This window comes from Acanthochromis polyacanthus, chromosome 9 (assembly GCF_021347895.1).
Source record: "Acanthochromis polyacanthus isolate Apoly-LR-REF ecotype Palm Island chromosome 9, KAUST_Apoly_ChrSc, whole genome shotgun sequence".
NCBI lineage: Eukaryota > Metazoa > Chordata > Actinopteri > Pomacentridae > Acanthochromis > Acanthochromis polyacanthus.
Window position 1 is genome coordinate 9,894,350 of NC_067121.1, and position 17,659 is coordinate 9,912,008.

General features: G+C 39.3%; 3 protein-coding genes across 5 annotated transcripts in view; all 3 read left to right on the forward strand.

The window, feature by feature from the left end:
• LOC127535343 (tripartite motif-containing protein 16-like) overlaps positions 1 to 17,659 on the forward strand; it is a 599,330-nt gene that overhangs the window by 391,750 nt on the left and 189,921 nt on the right. The gene's annotated exons all lie outside the window — the stretch shown is intronic.
• The window catches only part of LOC127535340 (tripartite motif-containing protein 16-like), a 520,629-nt gene that overhangs the window by 313,061 nt on the left and 189,909 nt on the right, over positions 1 to 17,659 (forward strand). The gene's annotated exons all lie outside the window — the stretch shown is intronic.
• Positions 1 to 17,659, forward strand: part of LOC127535337 (tripartite motif-containing protein 16-like) — a 388,516-nt gene that overhangs the window by 181,083 nt on the left and 189,774 nt on the right. The gene's annotated exons all lie outside the window — the stretch shown is intronic.

Here is a 17,659-nt window from a genome sequence, read left to right on the forward strand (position 1 = left end):
ATTTTCAGATCAATTTCTGTGATTGTCTGAAATTTTGTCGTTTGAAAATTAAAACTATGCCCATAATGAAAAAGAATATTTTACTAATTATAGTTTGAGGTTATGAAACTCTACGACTCTTTTCTGGTTGGATTAGGCTGTCTACCAATATTTGTGTTTTTGTGGTAAGACTTCTCATACCTGCTCATTTAGCAGGTTCAAGGAAAATAACTTTATTCTCATTTTTAAGCACATTTTCTGCACATTGAAATTTCAGGTTATGGTTGGATGACAATACTTCAGGAACTAAACTTCTACCTGTGAAAGTTCAATGAAAACCTATTTTTCCTTTATTTTTATCAAGTATTTTGTTTTGGGTTTTTTTGTTTACTATGACACACAACTACATATGGGCGAGAAAATATCACTAGCTGACTTCTGCAGCTCACTCATAGTTAGAGACTATTTTAAGGCAACTGCATTTCAACAGAGTTTTGTGTTGGAGTTGTGTCACTGTACATTTTAACACCAAGATTTTTAATTCTACTGTGGGTATTGATCTCCATAATTACAGGAAGACGGCAGTCATGACAGTGAAGGTACCCGTCTGTATGTACTAATGTTGCAAACACAGTACATATAGTACAAGGAAATTTCCTGAAAGCTTCGAGTTCACAGGTTCTAAAATATGCAGTTTTTTTTTATCCACACTGTTCTCAGTCTTTTTTCCCCCCTTTTTGTATTGTCACATTGCAACAATGTTCTCGCAGCTCAAACCACCAGAATGCCGTTCCTCAAACACAAAATACAACCTCATGATTTCTATTTGAAAGCAGCAATAGCTATCACCTGAGAGCACACCATCTCACCCATCAACACTTTGGCTCTTTGTGCTGCAGGAGAGCAGATACGGGAAGGAAAATCGGGGCTGTGTGAAGTATATTTTGACAGGATGAGTTTTCAGCCCATTCTGACAGATAAGAAGCGGCTTTTAAGGACTGTCTGGGATAAAAAAATAAAAAAATAAATATATATATAGATATATATATATATATAGCAGAAATTCAGAGCAGCGTTTTGAGAGGCTGAGCAGCTTCCCAGCAGATTTTTATCCGTCTGGTTAGCTGGTTTTTCTCCCTCTAACGGCTGGCTGGCGTTGCCACATCCAACCAACCAGCGGGAGACGGAGACAGATTGGGAACTACCTGGAGCTTTTGTCACTCAGGTCAATCTTAATAGAGATCCGTGTCACAGCTTGAAATAAGCACTGAAGCTGGGAGTCGTGTGGAGAAGAAAGCTTTACTATCAAAGGCAGTTGTGGTTGTTGTGCTCTTGTTTAAGTTCAACCGCAGCTCAGACGGTCACCAGGTGTCACAAAGGCATCACATCCCAGCAGCAAAATGAGTTTGCTTTCCAAAAAAACAAAACAACAACAACAACAACAAAAAACACAAATCTGACTGTCTAAACAACAAATCACTTTGGCTGCTTTCCAAATCACACACATTTTTATTTTTAATGTATGTACCGTTTCATGTAGCACACAAACAATTTTGGTTGATGCTACAGGTACGGACCCGTATCAGTAGCATCTGTACTAGAGGTACGGACCCGTTAAGGTCACTGAAGAGCTGGCGCCAGTTAACTACTATTTGCTGCACATTACAGGCAGTTTATATGAATGACTTTGACGGCAAACATTGTATAATTTAACCAAAAATACACAGTCTCCTCTCACACTTTAGACATTGCAGTTTTTACGCTTTTAGACGCCGTGTCTAAATTGTTTGAAGTCCAGTTCCTATTCATTAGTTTACCGCGTTCAGTGGTGGAAGCGGCTGACGAACTCCATTGCAAATGTTCCCATTTAATTTCGGACGCTAATTTACAAGATAAAGTTAAGGATGTCGAATATGAAACAAACACTCGTGAATGGTGAGGAGCAGCTCTTTAATTCGGCATGAATAAAAAAAAAAAACACAAACTCGATTTACTGTGATATTGTGAGATTTGTTTGTGGTGATGTAACTTAGCCATTCAACAGAGTCCGCTAACATTAAAGTGACTGACGTGCAGTGTCTGTGTTGACAGACGTAGAAAATACGTCAGGGTTTTGTTTAGGTTGTTAATATGTAATAGTCTGTCGCTACTTTTGAAGGTAAAAAAAAATACTTGTAGTTTGCTGGCTGTTAGTTCCACCATTTGTTTTGTTTGCTGTTTGTGCTTTATTAGAACAGGATCACGTGAATAAAAAGTTTTGCTATTTTTAATAGTAGTGCTGATTTCAACCCCCAAATCGCTGTCCGTGAAAAAGTCAGATAATGATATTTATAAGACTTTATGCATGATAGAAAAGAGAACAGCAGATGACTGACATGACAGGCTCTGCACGCAGATTCACCTCGAATCACGGAAGCGCCTTCATCACTCGGATTACCAAGCTGGCTCATTAATATTTATGTCCGTCGGATTACCAGCCAATCACAAAGCGCATTCATCAGCCGGCTCATTAATATTCATGTACGTCTCATTAATATTTATGTACGTCGGATTACCAGCCAATCACAAAGCGCGTTCATCAGCCGGCTCATTAATATTCATGTACGTCTCATTAATATTTATGGAAAGGGAAAGTGCAGTATCCGTAGGCCACAGGCTACGGGTACGGGTCCGTATCTGTAGACACTACCAACAATTTTGAGACCCTACTTTGTCGTAATATTGCACCAGAAATTTTGACCAGTTTATCTGCTACTATTTTTTGCATTTCACATACTACAGTGCCAAAAACGGTATATGAGCTTTCTTCTTTGTCTCTGTGGTCAATTTAATTTGGCCTTAATTTGTCAGCACAAAATTACACAAAAAACCTCTTTCATGTTAAAGTGAAACCAGATTCCTGCAAAGTAATGTCAACTAAATAAAAATATCAAATGTATTATAAGTGACACCATACGTATTTACTCAACTAGTTCAAAACAGGAGCAGCCAGTTGGTGACAGAAGTCCGACAATAAGGAAAATGGAGATTATCCGAGTGCAGTAAATGTGTCTCGATGATTTATTGAAGAGGATAAAAAGAGAAAATGTTTCAAGGGACGTGAATAATTTTTGTTTCTGCACTGTGTGTTCTGGAACATATTAAATCTTTTACTAGCATACTATGTGTATACATACACACACACACACACATATATATATATATATTTATTTATTTATTATTATTATTATTATTATTATATTACATCTACTGAGGCTTGAGGTCAAAGACAAACTAGATTCTCTGCAGTTTGCTTACAAAGAACACAGTGGAGTGGATGATGCCATCCTCTTCATGCTTCACCGTGCCCTGTCTCATCTGGAGGAACCTGGAGTTTATGTGAGAATCATGTTCTTTGATTTTTCAAATGCATTCAACTCCATCCAACCCACCATCTTCAAAGACAAGCTCACAGAGATAGGAGTGCATCCTTCCTGTGTTTCATGCATTACAGATTACCTGACAGGAAGGCCACAGTTTGTCAGGCTGGGGAACTGTTTCTGGGACATTAATGAGTAGTACTGGGGCTCCACAAGGAACAGTCCTGGCTCTATTCCTGTTCACTCTGTATACATCTGACTTCAAATACAGCACTGAGTCCTGCCACATTCAGAAATACTCTGATGACACTGCTATCATGGCATGTATCAGAAATGGACATGAAGCTGAATACAGAGATCTGATAAGTGCCTTCAGTGACTGGAGTCACAGAAACTGCCTGCTACTCAACGCCTCAAAGACAAAGGAAATTATCATAGATTTCCGCAGATCCAAACCCCCTCTTCAGATAGTGAACACTTTTGGCGTGGACATCGAGATGGTGACATCATATAAATATTTAGGTGTCCACCTTGATAATAAGTTGGACTGGTCTACAAACGTAGACTTCATCAACAAAAAGGGCCAGAGCCGACTTTATTGCCTCAGAAGACTTCGATCACTAGACATCTGCAGTAAGATGCTGCAGATGTTTTATCAGTCTGTGGTAGCAGGTGTCCTGTTTTATGCTGCAGTCTGCTGGGGAGGCAAGTATAAAAAACAAGGACGCAAGGTGTCTGAACAAACTGATTAAAAAGCTGGCTCTGTGGTTGGAATCACAATAAACACATTGGAGGATGAGGTGGAGAGACGGGCACTGAGCAAGATGGAGGCCATTCTGACCAACATGGATCATCCACTTCACATCTGCCTCAGTGAACAACGAAACATCAGTGGATGGCTCCTATCCCTGCGCTGTAAGACCGAAAGATTTAGAATATCTTTCATACCATCAGCAGTCAGGCTGTTCAAAATTAAACAGATAAGAACCCTGACAACTGAATTTCCCTTTGGGGATGAATAAAGTGACAGACACACACACACACACACACACACACACACACACACACACACACACACACACACACACACACACACACACACACACACACAAATTACTATGTATTTTTTTTATTGGCATATAATCACCATGAAATTACACTAAACATGTATTTATCAGCTTAGAATGGCCTTCCTACATCTAGGGAGTAGATCCCCTTCCACTGAGTCCACCGTGTTGCATAGTAAAGATATCTGCTCTAGAGAGTGTTTTAGGTTTTTCATGACCACAACAGGTTGTCCTACTGGTTTGAAAGGGCAGACAAAGGCAAGCTGTATTTAGTTGTTACCATTTAAAACCTTGCAGCTAAATCGAATACACTGCGTCTTTAAGGTGAAAACTACACTTCATTTTAGGTGAAAGTGGTTGATCATTCTAAAAAGCAGAAGGCACTACCGATGGTTTTCAATACGTCTGCTCATGGCAAAATGGTACAAAGAGGAAAGCTCTGCAGGTTTGGCTTTTCATTAAAAAATACAGGTTACAAAATGGATTGTGCGGCACAACTATGCAAACTTTTCAAGTTTAAACTCATTTGTAACACAGCCTCAAGTAGATGTGCTTCAGTACAAGGTCAATGCCAAAATAGTTTCTCTATTCCACAGGTATTGGAGGTACTGGGCAATAAAAACAACACATGGAATGGTGGTCACTAAACACATGCAGCAACACCTAAAGAAGTGTGTCAAGATGTTCTATTGAGTTGTAGAAAATCAAAAAACCAGTGTGCAAACATCTAACACCTATCTAAGGCAAGCGTTCAGACCTGTACACAGAATTGAAGAAGAGTAAGTCTCAGTTGTTGTACAAGTAAATTAACAAATGGTAAATTACAACAGCGCCACATAACATTCATGTGGTATCTTGTCAACATTTTCAAGGATTTCTCCTTGTCTTTCCACCACCCCAACTCCAGGCTGTCTTCATGCTCCAAAATGCCTCTTTCCTCCCAAGAGATGTTTGGCATGAGCAAAGAAATCCTTAGAAACAGGTGCACTAAGGAGAGGGCGCTGACTGCTTTTATCACCGAAGCAGGAACCTCCAGAGCGGAGAAAAGAAGGTATATCATTGAAGGGCCATAAACTGCACTTCCTCAAATGTCCACTTGAGACTGGCTCCAACAGCGAGTAAATCCCCATCAACCCCCATGTTAGAATGCTCAGCTTTACAGCAGAATACAACATATTTATATATCGTATAAAAGACAGCGTTGGTCTCTACGACTAACTCCTTCATTCATTACAACTGCACAGGGGGATTTTTTTTTTATTAAACCCTCCATTGAATTTGTATTAAAGGTTAAAGTCATGTATAAATAACAATGAAAACAGTTCTCATTCAGGTCTACAATCCCTCCCGCTCACTACACTTGGACAACAAAAGGTGCCTGATACAACCACCACAACAGGGCTGGTTGATAGCTAGACTCTTCTCTTCTGTGGTTCCTCAGTGGTGGAAATAGTTACCAAACTCGACCAACAGAATCCCTCTCAGTCTTTAAGACAAGACTAAAACCCAGCTCTTCACTGTACACCTTTGACAGAGTGCAACTTGACAGAGTGCAAAAATAAATAAAATTCCTATTCCCTCCTGTACTGCCTGAAGACACCAAGGTCCTATTATCACACTTAAACTTGCTTTATGACACTTTTCTAGGTTGTTTTCTCCTGACTAGATCCTTGTGTTGCATCTACTCTCAGATGTATGTCGCTTTGGATAAAAGCGTCTGCTAAATGTACAGCTGTAAAATTGTACAAGTAAATGTGCAGTGTCCATGGCTTGTCTCAGCTCCACACTTGCTCCACCTCTTTATTTATTTTTAGATTAGCTCGGAGTTAGAAGGGATCAGACAATGCCAAGATGGCAACGGCAAAACCAACCACAATGACCTTCAAAACAGTTCATCAGGACAGACAACAGGATGATAAGTGTTTCTCCATCTTAACATACAGTCAGTGGTACCATATTGTGGTGTGTTAGCTGCTCAGCAAAGGAAATATATTCAATAAATTTGTTTATTTTAAATCTAATTTGGCATCAGAAATAGGAGAATTCCACTAATTTAGGTATTGAGATTTTTTGGAGACCAATTCTAGAACTGGTTTTCCAAAAACCAAAAGACAAGAGGTGTCTGTCAGCAGTAAAAAGAAAGCTTTCAGTTGATCAAATTCACAAAGTGGCACATCTAATTTAGCCAAAATTGAATCCTACATGAAAATGTAACAAAGTTACTTAATCTCAGAGGACAAATCCACTAATTGTGGGGTTTCATTGAGCTAAACAAACATACTTTTAATATATTTTCCATACATGTGGTTACTAAGCTCTATTTGGCCATACTGTGTGAATAGAGTAGACAAACAATGACTGCAGAAAACCACAACATCAGGAGACGTGGGAATGGTGCAGTAAATAAGCATCACTGTCAATTTGTCCCAGTGCAAAACTCCAACAAATATCCCCTGTAGCCTAAAGCCCATTTTCCCCGGAGACTGTCATTATATTTTTTAATTTAAACCCAGTGTTTGATGTCTGTAAAACTTTTACGGAGCCCCGAAAAGCTATTTTAAGTTTGGGATGTCACCCTGTTCCTGTGATAGATTCGCTCTCCAAACTAGCTGAAATACCTTCAAGGAAAATTCAATACAGCAAAGCGGCACAGTGTGAAGTGGTTTGCACTGCATAAAAAGTCTGCTTCCCTCCCTCTGTGGTTTCCATTCACCGGCGCCTCTGAGTATGAAGTGAGCTACATATCTGCGCACTCAGCCCACCTGCCTGGTAGCGTACAGTCTGGGTTGGCAACAACAATAATTGCGTGGAATGTAATCATCATGCAGAGCTGCAAGTAGGAGTCGGAGAGGAACCCCGTCAAGCCTGTGCTCGCTGAGGAGGATATAATTACCATGCAGGATCAGTAGCAAGAGGCACAGGGGTGGTCTTGTCTGCTTTTACATGTGTGTAGATGGGGGGGAGGTGGTCACACACTCACAAACACACACTTACACAGTGAAGAGATTAAAGAGTGCGTTGACCTGCCACCATCCACTGATTGATCCTCATGTCTCTCCATCCATCGTCCTCATCCATCCATCCCCTTAGGCTGGTTGTCGCTCAGCAGTTTGAGCAGACGAACATGAATGCTGGTTGGTAATGTACCAGGCATTCTTATTTTGAACACAGACACGCTAAAATGAAGTGGTGTTGGGAGAGAGTGGCTGCCCAAAGAGGTCTTCACACTCTCTTTTTAGGTTATCCGACTTTAACAGAATACGGTTGCCTCTTCACTCGGTGTGTTGCGTTGGCACTCTGCACTGCTGCATGTTCACTTGCGGCAACCATTTCACATGTCTATATCGTCTGGTGACTCCATTGGCTGTGGTATCTACGGCAAAAATAGAAAAACTATTTTGGGACCTGGTCTTGTGGAAGCGGAACAAATAAGCGTAAACTTGAAGAAGCTTGCCGTGCCACATAATCCATTCTGTAACGTGTTGGTGAATGAGAAGCCAAACCAGCAGATTTTTCCCTCTTTGTGTCATGTTGCCATGCAGAAGAAGCAGAAATGTTGACAGCCGTCACAATCAGGGATATATCACTGCTGTTTCATCAAGACTTGACGCTGTAACAGTCTGTCACAAGGAGCTGAGCTTCAAAGCAAAACTCTCAATTCATCACCAGTGAGAGACAACTCCCTGGCTGACATCCCTTGATAACGGACACCCTTTGCCCTTCCTCGTTCTCCCCGTGGCTTTTGTTGCCTCCACCCATGCCAGCAGACCTCCTCTAGTGGAGGTTGCAGCCAGCGGTGACTGGTGGCTTACCTTGTAAGACAAGCTTCTGATGGGGTTTCTTGTATGGGGTTTGTGGGTGAAAAAAACACTCACAAACCCCACACAACCTCCACCTGAGCAATGCTCTGAGGGCTGATGGAGCGCCCAGTCTGACCGTTAACCTCAGTGTGGTGCAGCACTGTCATCATGGTGTGCCTCTCATTAATACTTGCTTTCCTTATCACTACGCCAAGTAACGCAGCAGAGTTATGTGATGATCCACAGTCTGTCTGTTAGCAACATTACTCAACTCACAACTCAAAAACAGGCAAACAGATTTGGATGAAATATTCAGGGAAAGTCAGAAATGAAATAAGGACTAAGTGATTAGATTTTGGCAGTGATGCAGCTTAGACTGGATCCACGGACTTGAAGATTTCTGTATCATTGCCAGAAAACAGCACAGCGTTACTGTAGCTATGATAACAAGTGAACACTACTACTCGATCCTACTACAAATTGACTGCTGTGGACTTATCAGGACTTATCCATCAGAAATGATACAAGGAACAACTGATTAAATTGTGGAGGTGTTTCTGATTCCCATTAATTCCTGCCGCGTGTTATATATTTAGATCACACAATTCGGTATCTGTACAAAATGTACATGCATAAACTAACCTGTGCTCAGCACAAAGTCATTTTGTTTTTGAGTACATCCATTTTAAATGGCCACATTCTATGTTGCTGTGATTTCTGATCTTCAGTAACTAATAAACAAACGCTGCATTTCTGACAATACCATATGGGAAATGAACAGCCTGAGCGAAGTGTTGCGCTCTCTGAGTGCTTTTCTTGTTAACTGTGCATCAGTGTGAACTGATTCCTTTGCCTTTATCTTTTTTGAGTGCAAATCTTTTACTTCTGTGTATTCCTCATTTGTGTTACAATAGCTATTTATAGATTTTTTTTTGTTTAAAATATAGAATATGTTTTTTGTTTGGTTACTTGACCTTGTTTGTTTACTTGACCAAGGTCTTTTTTTGATTTGTTTCTCTGTTGTTTTGTCTACTTTAAACCAACAAAAAATACACACACTTTGGACAATGGACTTCATTTGCCTTGCTTAAATTGTATATGCTGATGGTCAGTACAGTTGTGTTAACATTAAAATACTTAGGCTAAAGTTGGATAACTGCAAAATTAAACAAACTTCATGTATATTCTGTTCAAGTCTTTGGGAAAGTTACTATCATCATGTAAATAACTTTAACCTCATTAGTTGGTGCAGACTCATGAAAAGATATTTACAATAAATACTCTTACTGTGATACTGTCTTTACCTACAGGAAATGCTTCAGTGCAACTTAAAAATAACGTTACAGACTACATCCAGGTTAATTTTTGTGGTTAGATTCCAGTTTCTGTTGCCCAACAGAGTGGACAGCGGCTCAGCCTGTGTTTATCGTTTACCATGCAGCCAGCCACTGAGCAGATATTAGCTTGGTCTTATCAGCAGGAGCCACAAAGGGCTGGGGGTGAAGAGGGGTGGATGCTGAGAGGGAAGCAGCTCCTGAGGGAGGCAGCTAATGATGGTCCCCACTGAGGGAGCCTGACGCTGGGCCTGAGGCGCTGCCTCTCTGTGGAGGACCAACAGCAACAACCGCCGTGTAATTTAGAAGATAACAGAAGAATCTCCTCATTCTGTACTGAGCGAGCTAACACTCTGTTGATATTAACTTTCTAATTTTAGCCGATTATAATTCAGAGGACGGGATGCAAGGTCAGGGTTTAGATCCTCAGACGAAGTGCAAAAGCCAAATTAAAAACTATAAAATCCCCTTAAGCTTGTTCCAGTTAAAGGGAACTGCAAAAACCGATTAGCATTTATACAAAGATGTTTCACTGGCTTCTTTTTAATTATTTGTTCCCATATGATAAATTAAAAAAAAAAAAAAGCAAGTCCGCCAACATATAAACATCAGCTGGTTTATCTTCAAAAACTTAAAAAATTTGACATGGCTTGGTGCCAACTTAGAAAAAGTTTTTCTCGGTTCAAAATAACTTATTTTTAAAAAAAAATCTGTGGTTTGGATTGTTAGACAAAAACAAGCAGTAAAGGGTCAATTTATGTAATTGTGATTGATTAAAATAATTGATAAAGTCAATATTTTTCCAATGTGAACCTTGTATCTTTAGATTTCCACTCTTACAACCTCGAACCACTTTCTTTCGTCAATGCTCAAACTGTAGTTTAACCTTGTGACACTATATTCTGTCAAATTAAAGAGCTAAATTCCAGTAAAGTCAGAACAATTTTATTTGCAGTAAAATGATGCAGAAATTGATTTTTTGTAAATTCCACTTACATTGACTAGATTAAGTGTAGTCTGACTGTGACTTCATTCAGGTTAAATTCATTAGAAAATATAGACTCAACAAAAATATAAATGCAACACTTTTGTTTTTGCTCCCATTTTTTATGAGATGAACTCAAAGATCTAAAACTTTTTCCACATACACAATATCACCATTTCTCTCAAACATTGTTCACAAATCTGTCTAAATCTGTGATAGTGAGCACTTCTCCTTTGCTGAGATAATCCATCCCACCTCACAGGTGTTCCATATCAAGATGCTGATTAGACACCATGATTAGTGCACAGGTGTGCCTTAGACTGCCCACAATAAAAGGACACTCTGAAATGTGCAGTTTTGTTTTATTGGGGGATGGGGGTCCACTCCTCTTCAACGTCTGTGCGAAGTTGCTGGATATTGGCTTGAACTGGCACACGCTGTTGTATACGCCGATCCAGAGCATCCCAAACATGCTCAATGGGTGACATGTCCGGTGAGTACGCTGTCCATGCAAGAACTGGGATATTTTCAGCTTCCAAGAATTGTGTACAGATCCTTGCAACATGGGGCCGTGCATTATCCTGCTGCAACATGAGGTGATGTTCTTGGATGTATGACACAACAACGGGCCTCAGGATCTCGTCACGTATCTCTGCGCATTCAAAATGCCATCAATAAAATGCACCTGTGTTCTTCGTCCATAACAGACGCCTGCCCATACCATAACCCCACCGCCACCATGGACCACTCCATCCACAACATTGATATCAGAAAACCTCTCACCCACACGACGCCACACACGCTGTCTGCCATCTGCTCTGAACAGTGTAAACCGGGATTCATCCATGAAGAGAGCACCTCTCCAACATGCCAGACACCATCCAATGTGAGCATTTGCCCACTCAAATCAGTTACAGTGACGAACTGGAGTCAGGTGGAGACCCCGATGAGGACGACGAGCATGCAGGTGAGCTTCCCTGAGACGGTTTCTGACAGTTTGTGCAGAAATCTTTGGTTATGCAAACCGATTGTTTCAGCAGCTGTCCGAGTGGCTGGTCTCAGACCATCTTGGAGGTGAACATGCTGGATGTGGAGGTCCTGGGCTGGTGTGGTTACACGTGGTCTGCGGTTGTGAGGCTGGTTGGATGTACCGCCAAATTCTCTGAAACGCCTTTGGAGACGGCTTATGGTAGAAAAATGAACATTCAATACACCAGCAACAGCTCTGGTTGACATTCCTGCTGTCAGCATGCCAACTGCACGCTCCCTCAAATCTTGCCACATCTGTGACATTGTGCTGTGTGACAAAACTGCACCTTCCAGAGTGGCCTTTTATTGTGGGCAGTCTAAGGCACACCTGTGCACTAATCATGGTGTCTAATCAGCATCTTGATATGACACACCTGTGAGGTGGGATGGATTATCTCAGCAAAGGAGAAGTGCTCACTATCACAGATTTAGACAGATTTGTGAGCAATATTTGAGAGAAATGGGGATATTGTGTATGTGGAAAAAGTTTTACATCTTTGAGTTCATCTCATAAAAAATGGGAGCAAAAACAAAAGTGTTGCATTTATATTTTTGTTGAGTGTATTTGAACTGTGGAAATTTGTATTTAGTAAGTGCTGACCTGCCCTCCTCTCTCTGATGTAACTCTGTAACTGGAGCAATTTAAAGTAGGACAGCCCTTAAAAAGAGCATGCAAGCTCAGCAAAACTGTTTTCCAAGAAAAATGAAGTTGCACTGCTTTGGGACCATGCAGGTCTTCAGATAACAGTGGTTAAAGGGGAACTTCGGTTTTTTTTCAACCTGGGGTCTGTTTTCATTTGTCATTTCATACATGTGAGTGATGGAGACATGAATTTTCGACATAGCTTCAGTATTTAGCCAGGCAGGCAGCTTAGCAGCTCAGCTAGCAGCTCGGCTAGCGAAAAGTATGGGGCAACTTGTCCCCCCGCGTCAAAGTCCGCCCCAACGTGCTTTTTTTTCCCCCCACACTGACCGGCTCGGATAGTCTCAATGAGTGTCCCACAACATAGTAGAGATGAGAAGTGAACGAAAACCTCCACATTACCTGGCGATCGCTCTTTGTTGTAGTCTGTATCCAAATCTCAGGACGCTGGAAAGCAAATCTCGTTCCAAAATCGCACGATAGCTCGCGCCAAAGCCGATGTTTTGGCGCGAGCTATCGCACGATTTTGCGAGCTCGATAATTGGCAGATTTCAATATAATCGTTTCATAAAAGGCAAGAGCATCTAGCAACAGATGAACAGCACCTGCCAGGATCATCACCAACTCCCAGGTAAAGCTGTGAGTGAAGCTGCTTATAGTGCGATGGAAAATGTTAAATAACACTGCTAAAAATGTAACAACTTTCTTAACCCTCGGGTTGTCCTGCAGGTCAAACTGACCCGTTTCACAGCTTCAAAATGTGGAGTAAAAACATGTATTTTCCCAGTGAAACTTCGGATGTCCATATTTTCAACCTTTTTGGGAAATTTTTGAACATTTTGGTGGAGAAAAAAAAATGTTTAAGAACATTCACAAAAAAAAAATCAACCAAAATCCAGCAAAATATTCAAAATGTTATATTTTTTGCAAGATTTTTACTCATTTTTTTCAAAATATTTAGAATAATATTTTGCCAATTTTTTTTAATAACATTTTTAAGGGAAACTTTTAAGAAATTTTTTGGAATTTTCTTCCTGAAGGTCTTGCAAATTTTCAGAAATTTAGGGAATTTTTTTGTTGAATTTTTGGATTTTTTTTTCACACGAGGAAACTATTTTTTGGTGCCAATAAATGAAGACAACAGGAGGGTTAATGGTTAAAGCTCTCACAGCACTTGGTAAAGCTTGTGAAAAGTCCACAGTCTGATGAAACCCTAAAAAAGTCCACCAGCTTGACACACAACATGTTTGTTAAACTAAAATCATGATCGTCCACACCGCAAACAGCAGCCTAGATGCAAATGTTACCTCGAAACACTAGCTGACACACCTGTAAAAGGTCAGAAGAAGTGTCTAAAAGTCTGCAGAAATAATACCAAACCCACTGAGCAAACATCCTCATCTCTGTTTTTATATCCATCCATTAATATGTCTATGCATACGACACGTCTCTTGTTATTTGAGCTTTTTGATGGTTACGAAACTCACAATGAGGCTCCTCAGACATTATTTCCATTCCTAAATTCAAACATCTCTTGCATCTCTTGAAGGGCAAACATTTTCTTCTGTGTGGATCTGAGCGATGATGTGTGAAAACAGCAGGGAGGAGAGTCAAAACGCTGCCGATTCCTCCAACACGGAAGACACTTTCACAGCAGAATCAAAACAAAAAGACCTTTACCCTCTGACAAATGGTTTGCATTCACTGATAGAAAAAAAGACTCCATTATCAAGGTTTGACCCAGACCAGGCATCAAAGATCTCATTAAAATCCATGAGCCACAATCCTGCTGCATTTTAAGCATCTGGAGGGAGGTTTTGACTCTACCGTTTGTAATTAATGTGATTTTTTTTGTTGTAATCGGTTCTTGGAACTTGCATGATGCATCTGCTTGTACTGTGTTTTACTGTCAGACTGAATGAGAAGGACAGCGGTGGCTTTGTCATGTACAGCAGGGCTGAATATTAATAATTGTGATTTGAAACAATGCAATCAGCAAATCACAAAGGATGCAGTTTAGACTGTACATTATTCAGCCTGTCTGACCCTGAGCTGGTTTTTATTCTTACTTTACTGAACTTGATTGCAGAACGTGGAATATGTAAATGCTGCTCTGCACCAGATTGTTTACAGAATGTATTTGTTTTTGGAACGGATTTATTCATTTATGATGAAATTATCACTTTATTTAACTGAATACAGTCCCATCTTTTGTGATAATTGCTCTACATTAAACTGTTCTGTTTGTGTCAATTAAAAACTTGTAATATGCTGGAAGCAATTCATATCTTTAGGTTCTCATTTCTTTAAAATGCACTATACAGCATTTTGATGGCATGTAATGTGTTAAAGCTCCACCACTTTTTTAAATCTATGATGTGTTAACCTGAGGCTTGACTTCAAAACAAACAAACAAAAAAAAAAAAACACAAAGCAAACTGCCACTGCAACATTCGCAAGAACAATCACAGCTACATGTTTTCCCCAAATTCACTGTTTTTCTCCTAAAAAATCTGAATCACAAAGCACCACTTTGTTTAATCACACGGTGCTTTTCATTAGTAATTTACATCTGGAAATACAATTGTGCTCCATGCCTTTGCTCCACTGCTTTTTTTTTCTTCAAATGTCTGCTTTCTTGTAATATCTCATGACATCAAAGTGTTTTTCAAATCTTTTCCCACTTTGATTACAGTCTCAGACTGAGCTAAGCATTAATTATGAATTCTATTCAACTGAGCCAATCCTCAAACATGCAAACTACAATGAGCAGAAAACACTGAAGGCTAGAAATTCAGAAACAGGAAAAAAAAAAAGAAATCAGTTCTTAATTGTAAACAACCCTGATAAATCTGAGGGTTTTAGTTTTGCTCTGTATGTTTGAGAAAGCTATTCCTCAGATCAAAGATCACTTTGTCACCATCATCAGAGCATTTGTCGTCCTCTGTTCCCCGTCGCTGAACTTCTGTTTGACATTTCAGTTAGAAGCTGCCATGCAGGTTGACCGGCTTCTCCACACAACAGCGGACTTAAGATTCAGAAACTCCTTAAGAACGGTCACAACAGGCCGACATAAACATGTGATTGTGGCCCTGTGCAAGTCTGATACCAGAAATGTTGTAGCTTTACAAAAATGTACATTATCAGAAGACATGCTCAACTGTACAGCATTTATTACTGATTATTTTTCTTTTAGGGCAAGTTAAAGCAGGAAAACAGCTTTATCTACTACTAGAATCAAGGCCTTTTCCCTCCATGTTATCGTCTTAACTTGTATGGATATCATTTTCCTGAAATATCTGATCCATCCAGGGTGGAGGAAGAAAAAGGAAAAAGGACTTTGCAGTAAATTGAAGCCCATTACATAAGATATGTGCTAATGTTACAAACATTCAGGAGCAGACAAACCTAAAACCTTGGTCAGAATGATCCTCAGTACTGCGCATATAAGCAGCAGCTCATGATCTCATTTAAACGCAAACATTTAAAGCAAAAATATTCACCTCTAGAATGATAAATATACGGACTGGAAAAAAAATTACTAAAACCGTAAGACACAGCAGAACACAGTGAAGTTCGACAGCATCACAAACCGCAGCCTCTACATGAAGGTTTGCTAAAGAATAGAAGAGATACAATCAAGCCTTAACTGTACCCTGTGAAAATACTCCGTTACAAGTAAAAATCATGCAAAGTCAGATTGAAATTACACAATAATTTCCTTGCAGTTTAATCTCCATTTGCCGCTTTGTTTTTATCAATTAATTAGTTCAAATAAACATTTGTTTTGTAAAAATTTCAGAAAATAGTGACATCTTACTGCTTGTTTTGTCCAAAGGTCCAAACTTCAATATTACTAAGAAAAAATTGTTTACAAATATTTAAATAATCAAAAAAAACTCTCATTTAAGAAGTTGGAGCCATTAAATATTGGACTTTTTACAGACAATACCTGTATCAATTCTAATTCTTTATTTCAGTTTGATGTTAATTCAGTAATTAAAGCTGACAGATGAATCTAGTGGAGAAAAATACCACATTTCTCTCTGAAATGTTGTGAGTATTGGTATGAAAGTATATTTGTACTTCCTCACCACCATTGCAACGATCATAAGATCACTGGGATGTCTGATTTAACACATATTCTTGTATGTAACAGATGCTCATTGAACCGTTTCTCAGTCAAATCAAATCGATGCTGTTTTTCTTCTTTTATTACAGCTGCCTGGACATCATCTTCTATCTTTCTATTTCGCCCCTTATCTTTAGGAAACATTTGCAGCTTCTTTACCGCCAAACAACCAAAGCATCTGAAGTAAAGGGGTCTACAAACAGGTTGAAGGCTCCCCTCTCGTTGTGGTGGAGCTCATTAGCAGGAAAATCACAGGAGTAATTCATCACCTTAATTAAAGCCGCGCAGCTTCACGGTGCTCCACTTCCAGGACCCTGCTGTTCACGCTCACTCCATGGCCAGAAAGAAGTTATTGTTGGTAAATTATTAGTTACATCCAATGTTTTAGCCTCGGCCTGTCTACAGTCCTGATATTTATATCCATAGAAAGTAATTAAATTATACTGTATGTCACGTATTCCTGACAGGGTGGGAAATTAAATACACCTAAACAACCGAATAAGACAAGACTTTAACTGTCTAAATAGAAACTTTTACATGGAAAGTAAAATATATGAAACTGAGTCAAATGTTTGGCTCTTAAATTATGACATGGAGTAAATTAGGACATACAAAGAGCAGTTTATGGAGGAAAATCTAAAGTGACTTCCCAAAACGGTTCATGACTGTTAAGTGAATGTTCCCACTAATCCTGACTAAAAGTTTAATTAGGTTTAATATCTTACAAAGGGTCATCACTTTTGACTTATTCCAATCCGAACCATCAGTGGCCTTCTGTTCAAAACTTTATTATAAATTATGAATATTTAAAATATTATCTGTGGAATTTTAGCTTCAAATATCAAATGATTTCTGAAATAGTTTTTCTTTTTTTAAACATTGAAATTTGAGGCCATGTTTGGAATAAAAATCTCAAAAAGTGCCATTTTCACAGTTAGTTCTCATCATGCCACTGATTCTGAATCTGTAATATTTGACAAGTTGATCAAACGATCTCATTATGAGTGAAAGCCGTGAAGAAAAGTTCCATCTTTAAATTCAAGATAACAAAAAAAATGACAATTTAGAACTACACTCGTGATATTTTCTGAAACAAATGAAGCTGCATGTCATGGTAATACAAAACAAAAGTCATAAAACACTTTTTTAAATGACATATTTAGTCACAAAAATAGAAAAAAAAAGTTTACTTTCACTGAACGTGACAACTGAGTTTGCAGATAGGACAAGTCTTACATCAAAAACTACATTTTTGCTGTCAGAGGAGACTCGTTATTCAGTTTTATGTAACTTCTTTGGGTTTCAAAATGGTTCTTCAAATTAAAACTGAG